We start from the raw sequence: 6,533 nt of genomic DNA, 5'->3' as shown, positions 1-6,533 counted from the left end.
TTTCCATATTTTTATAGGCTCTTTTTTTTTTATTGTGTCCACTCTGTGCGTCAGGACATTGGTGATAACAGGATGTGATAACACATGCAAACAGTTTTCTCCCAAAAGTAACCAAAACAAGCACTGCCGGGAGCTGTTATCCCAATTTTCCAGTTTGCGTAAACATACGTAGACAGTGAGATGATAACAAAATAAATAAGACTCAAAGAAATGTATGAACATGCTGGCTAACCATGTGAAAAACTGGGGTTAGGGAATCTTTTGATTCAACAGCTGCTGAAGGTCTACTTACGGTGGGGATCCCCTTAACCTTTTGCATTTACACACATTCTGATGAACGTTTTATGGAAAGTTTTCTTTAAAGAATGAGGCTGTCCCGTGGAGTTGATTCTCTGAGACATAGTAAATGCCAAACTATCGCCTAAAGAAGTATTACAATATGTCCAAGTGAACCCAAGCTTTTCTCTTTAATGTGTTCCAGATGTTTCGGAAGCGAGCATTTCATTTGGACAGCTCAAATCAACATGTTGGGTTGTTAAAGTGAAGGAGTTGTTGGCATTAATCTTAACAATTGTAAGCTCCCTCTTCTGTTTTAACCCCAACAGCAGGTGTCTTAATGACACTACTTTGTTAACCTTTAAGTTCCTCCGTGATGACGTCCTGCAGAGTGATGCTAACAGATTGCAGATACACCTCTGGCTGTCAAAAGCAGAAAAAAAAATCCAGATGTTAAACCCAGCGCATGGCTTGGAGGCTAGTGTTTCAGGCTTGTGGGATGATGTCACCGTCATGATACGTACCAGGAATAGACATCACCCAGGTTCACTGAGAAACCTAAGACTGACAGAAGGATGAAAACCTAAGCGCGAGGCATTAATCACTGCTCTATAATTCAAGTCGTGAAAGTAAAAGCATCTTCAGAACAGTTAAGTGCGTCTTCCACACTCCTGATGGTTACCGCAACGCATTAGCGAAGCAAAAAGGCCTCAATGGCAGTAAAATGACACCGTGGAAAAAGTTCCAAACCCTATTGCCAGAGTAGCGCTAACAGTGCACTTCTCCAACGTGACTCAGTTTATGTGAGTTAGGAAGTGGGGTGAAGGGGAGAGGAGGGGGTGAAAACAAATTCAACTTTGCTTTCTTTGAGGTTTTTTCCGTCAGACGCAGCTGAAGCCTGGATGAAGCCTGGATGAGCTAACCACCTCTTTCCGAGGAGAAGGAAACAGTCGAAGTAGATCCAGCTTTTTTTTTTTATCATAAAAATTTTAAAATGGTTGCAAACATAGCAGTGTTTCATTTTTCACATACCTGTTTCTACAGGTACATGCTTTTGGAATCATCAAGTCACCTTTACATTACGGCTCATACGTTGTTGTTTTTTTTCTTCTTTCTCTTAAAAATCCCAAAGCAGCTCGCTTGGCTCATCATTGGGAAAAGATTGGACCTCTTTAAGGTCCAGAGTGGTGCTGCAGGGGCACATGGTAAAAACGTTATGGCTTAAAGTGCCAGCAGATGTCTATTAAAAAAAGGAAAAAAGAAAAAAAAAAAGGGGGGGGGATGCTGAGTGAAGGAAAGGTTTCAGCGTGCAGAGTCTGGGGAAGAAAACTTCTCCTCCAGCCCCACAGACAGCATACCTCAGAGGACACTGCATGCCCAGAGTTCTCATTTGTTTCCCTTAATGAAAAAATCAGTCAGAGCTGCAGAGCACAGAAGCTAATGTGTTTTATGTCCCAGCAACAGCACAACCAAACGTATATCACACGTTTAATAAAAAATAATAAAAAATCTGAGGTCTCACAGTGAGCCGGGAGCGAGCTTCCCTGGAGCTTGCAATCGTGTGCGCAGCGCATTTCAAAGGGATACACTGAGGATGCTGCTGCTTTTGTGAATGAGCTGTTTGGCTTCTGCAGCCACTGCGATGACATGGACTTGACCTCTATGGTGCACAAGGATTGCAGCGTTCTCCTCCTCCTCGAGCATCTGAAGGAAACAAAGGCAACAGATGGTCGAATCAAAACACATGGTGGGTCTGGTAATCCCTCTTCCGGCTCCTCCCGCTTGCTGCTGGGGCCAACGTCACAACTGGGCCAAGAAAAAAACAGAAGAAGCCAACTTTAAAGGCAGATTTGTGGCTCCATGTATTTTCGTTTTGGGAGGCAAATCCTGGATTACAGATTTAACTTTATAGCCAGATAAGTTTGCTCACATTCAATTCTGGAATTCAAATATAGAGACTTTTTTTCTGCTCAGACTGATTGATGTTAATGCAAAAATCTTTTTTTAAAAATTAAATATTGACAGTTAAATTGATACCTTGGGATCTCTTTAGGGTTGTCCCAAACCCCTACACTAGGACCCAGCAGCTTAGCACTGCTGAGGATTTCAGTGTGTTTAACACAGCCACCTAAAATGCGGAATCACATCTTTAACAAGGTGGTTCGAAACGGCTCCAGAAACTATATTTGTAAACTGACACATGCGTGTGGGAGCCACGCTTCTCAGCAAATGATGACTTATGTATCGCGAGACTAAACAGTGTACAGATGTAGTCAGCAAAACTCGCCGTTTAAAGTCCTCCAGTGTTTGACGCGTCAGCTAATAGTTTCATTAAGAGATGACGGTGAGATGTGTGCAGAGGCAGGTGTGGGTTGAGGCTGATGAAAAAATGGCCACTGTAGTGTTTCTGAAACATATGGGAATTATTTTTGAAGTACTTGTCTTCTGGGGAATTCTGAGGATGAGTCATGATAAAAGAAAAGGAAAACAAAAAAGGACCTTAAAGGGTCACTCCACTGATTTTACACAATCATTTCTGCTACTGTGGAACATAAGAGGGAACTTTATTTGTTCATTAGTGAGCATAAAAGTATCAATTCATCAATTAATGTAACAAAATGTTAATTACCTGCACTTACATATACTCACCGGACACTTTATTAGGTATACCTGTTCAACTGCACATTAACGCTAATATCTAATCAGCCAATCATATGGCAGCAACTGCATTTAAGCATGTAGACAGGGTGGAGATGACCTGCTGAACTGTTCAAAGACAGCATCAAATTGGGGCAGAAAAGTGATCTGACTAATGTGGTTATTGCTGGTGCCAGACTGGCTGGTCTGACTGTTTCAGAAACTGCTGAGATGGAATTTTGAGACGGGATCTGCTGGGAGTTTCTCACACAATCCCATCTCTAGGGTCTGAAAAAGAAAAAAAATATCCAGTGAGTGACAGTTTTCTGGTTGAAAATGCCTTGTTGATGTCAGAGGTCAGAGGAGAATGCAGAGACTGCTTTAAACTAATAGGAAGGCGACAGTAACTCAAATACATATAATACATGAAAAAAACTACTTTGTATCAAACATTCAGGCCGCTGGTGGTGGTGGATGGTTACAGCCTACCTGAGAAGTGTTGCTGACCATGTCCGCCCCTCTATGACCACAGGGTACTTATCATCTGATGCCTGCTTCCAGCAGGACAACACACTGTGTCACAATATTAAAATCATCTCAAACTGGTTTCTTGAACACCAGAGGTGGAAAGAGTACTAAAATATTTTACTCAAGTAAAAGTACTATTACTTTACTGAAATTTTACTCAAGTACAAGTAAAATTACCTGTCTAAAAATTTACTCAAGTAAAAGTAAAAAGTAGCTCATTTAAAATGTACTCAGAGTAAAAGTTACATAGTTACTTTTATGTCAGCAGGAGGACAGCCGCTTCTGAGTAGTGCAAAAAAAGACAGTGGGATATAAATCTCAAAGTAGTTCTTTTTTAGTGAAAAGAAAAACTTTACAAATTAAAGTGCAGTGGCAGTTAAACTGCAAGTATATACATGAAAATGGATAATGGTCACCAAACCAATCAACCAAACTGTCAGGTATCACAGTGTTTTCAATACAAAACTGTCAAATAAGAGAACAAGTACTGAACTGAACGGCAGCTGCTTTAAAAATGTTTTTTAATTTTTTAAACTTGGCCCTGCCCTACTGTACCTCTAGATTAAAGTTCCTTTGTATCCATCCTAGAGTGTTACTCTCTGAACTTCCTGTTAATTTTGAGGAGCAGTTGATTTTCAAAGTTAGTAGAGTTCATCCTTGCTCACTTTGCAGTGAACAGTAGTCCAGCACAGCTAAAGAGACGCTCGAAGGCAGCTGAGGCAGGCAGGCCAGTGTTAAGTTTGAGAGAAAGTTTTTTGACGTCCCTAATAAGACATCAATGCATTACATAGCTACCGCTGGTAAATTATACCAATATACCTCGTGTTTTTTTGTTATTGGACAGTAACAGGCTAGTTAACGGGAGGTTGCAAGTGCTAATTAACAAGTAACAGAAGTCAGCTGTCTTTGACTAATCTAAGGTAAGTGAGTGCTCTGTTATTCTTTTGCCTGCAGTGTGAACATATGTGGGTTAAGTAAGAAAGTAGCCACTTCTGTCTTTAATTTAACTTTTTTTTTAAATAAATTATTATTATTAACAAACAGGAAAAACGTAGGTAAACACATTTTCTTTTGGCAACTTACCAACCCAGTAAAATACATGTAAGTTGCGTGGACAACAACGTGCCCGATTACAGCAAGTTGCTAGTACCAACCAACGTTATCTGTGTTCTTCACAGATGTCTTAACTTAATGTGATTAATTTGAGCACAGCCTTTTTGCTACCATAACGGTACGAGTTGTATTTAACTTACCTCTACATGCTTGCGCAGGTTTGATGTGGAATTTTAAAAAGCTGCTAACTCGGTCTCTCTGGGCAAACACAGCTTACACTGCATAATAAAGCTGTTGTCTTTCTTGCACTTGAAGCCGAAATGGTCCCTTAAATACGGCCAGGGGTTCACATCCGTTTCTTCGAGTTCAGGGTCAGCAGAATTCGACGGGGCTTCTTTTTTCACTGGATCCGTAACACCGATGTCAGACTCCATCTTTAACGTGACCTTAGCGCCAATTTGTTCTACTACCCATCATTCCCTGCAGTATTTCCGAAGCGCAATGTTTTTTTTGTTTTTTTTTAAATTTACTCAGTAACGGGTGTGATTGAAAACGTAGCGAACTACAATACTTTTTAAAAAATATACTTAAGTAAAAGTAAAATTACAGACTTGAAAAATGACTTTAAAAAGTACAAATACACAAAAAAACTACTCAATTACAGTAACGCAAGTAAATGTAATTCGTTACTTTCCACCTCTGTTGAACACCACAATGGACCTCCACTGGGCTCCACAGTCACCAGATCTCAAAGATTTGCATCATGGCAATCGGCAGCAACTGTGCAACACTATCAGGTTAATATGGACCAAAATCTCTGTGGAATTTCAGCATTTGGTTGAATCTATGCAATGAAAGCCTAAATAAAGGGTGTCCAACTTGGTACTGGCAAAGCGTACATAATAAAGTGTCTGCTGTTTTTAGTTCTTAGCATGGCTCTTTCTCAGGCTTAATCTTTACCTCTTTGTGCTAAATCTGTTTGCCTTTGGCTGCTGTTCTGTCTAGACCTTTGTCTTTTTATGTCTCTCTGTCTGCCCTCCTTCATCCCTCTGTCTTCTTGCCCTCCACTCAAATACTGATAAGGGGGTGGGGTGACCTAGACTTCAGCCTGACTGGTTACAGATGCATCACTGTGAGAAATCAAAGTGTTTTTCAGATGGTGAACGCGCTTTCTTCTACCTGCTAGGCCCTGCAGATTAGACGTGTAGCTTTGCCACCTATAACAGATGTCAAGTCTCCTCAAGCCAGTAGAAATCGAAGTCTCTGTTGCTGCACAGAACGTCGGCCTTGAAAACTCCAGTTTGCTCCCCCCCACCCCCGCCTCTCTCTCACACACACATTATAGATACCAACACTGAGATTAGAGGTCACGTCTCCATTGGCTTCCACATTTACTCTCCTGGTCCTTTTTTTAGTACTTCTTACTAAAACAGCGTAGACTAAAGGCTGGTTGAGAAAGGACATTCCAGTGGGCTGGACTCAAAAAGCTTCTACATTCTTCTGGAAAGTCCCATTAAAATCTTTTGCCTTGGTTTATTTTTTTCTTCTTTTTTTTCTATGTGTGTTTTTGGTAAGCCATCTGACCAGTCAACACAGCCTTACCCTCGGTGTGACAGCGGTAATGTCCCAAAAGACAGGGTTTATCATCCAAACCCAGTATCTTTTCTTACTGACAGACACTTTAATATCTGACTTATTTGTTAGTCCACTCAGCAGTGATACACATGAACAATATGCTGGCAAAAAAATGGAAAACCAGAAATCCAATGAGTCAGACTGACGTACAGCCTGGAGCAACTACACAAAGAAGAAGTGATTCTGCGTGCCAGCATCATATTTCATCTGTACTAATATCTGTAAATGTGTGCTAATGTGACATCAGAATGCAGTTTGTGACTGGGTTTTGGCTTCTGAAAGACACGTGTAGTAAATACTCATTGCCATGTACGTCTCAGTACTGTCACATTAAGCTTTATACACTGTGTAACATCTATTTGCTTTCATTTGTAGTTGGGAGAAAAAAATGTCATTGACTAATC

The sequence above is a fragment of the Perissodus microlepis genome, chromosome 7 (genome assembly GCF_051167445.1).
Source record: "Perissodus microlepis isolate ML-2025 ecotype Zambia chromosome 7, ASM5116744v1, whole genome shotgun sequence".
Classification (NCBI taxonomy): Eukaryota; Metazoa; Chordata; class Actinopteri; order Cichliformes; family Cichlidae; genus Perissodus; species Perissodus microlepis.
The sequence above is the reverse complement of the archived record's forward strand: the minus strand, read 5'-3'. Positions refer to the sequence as shown.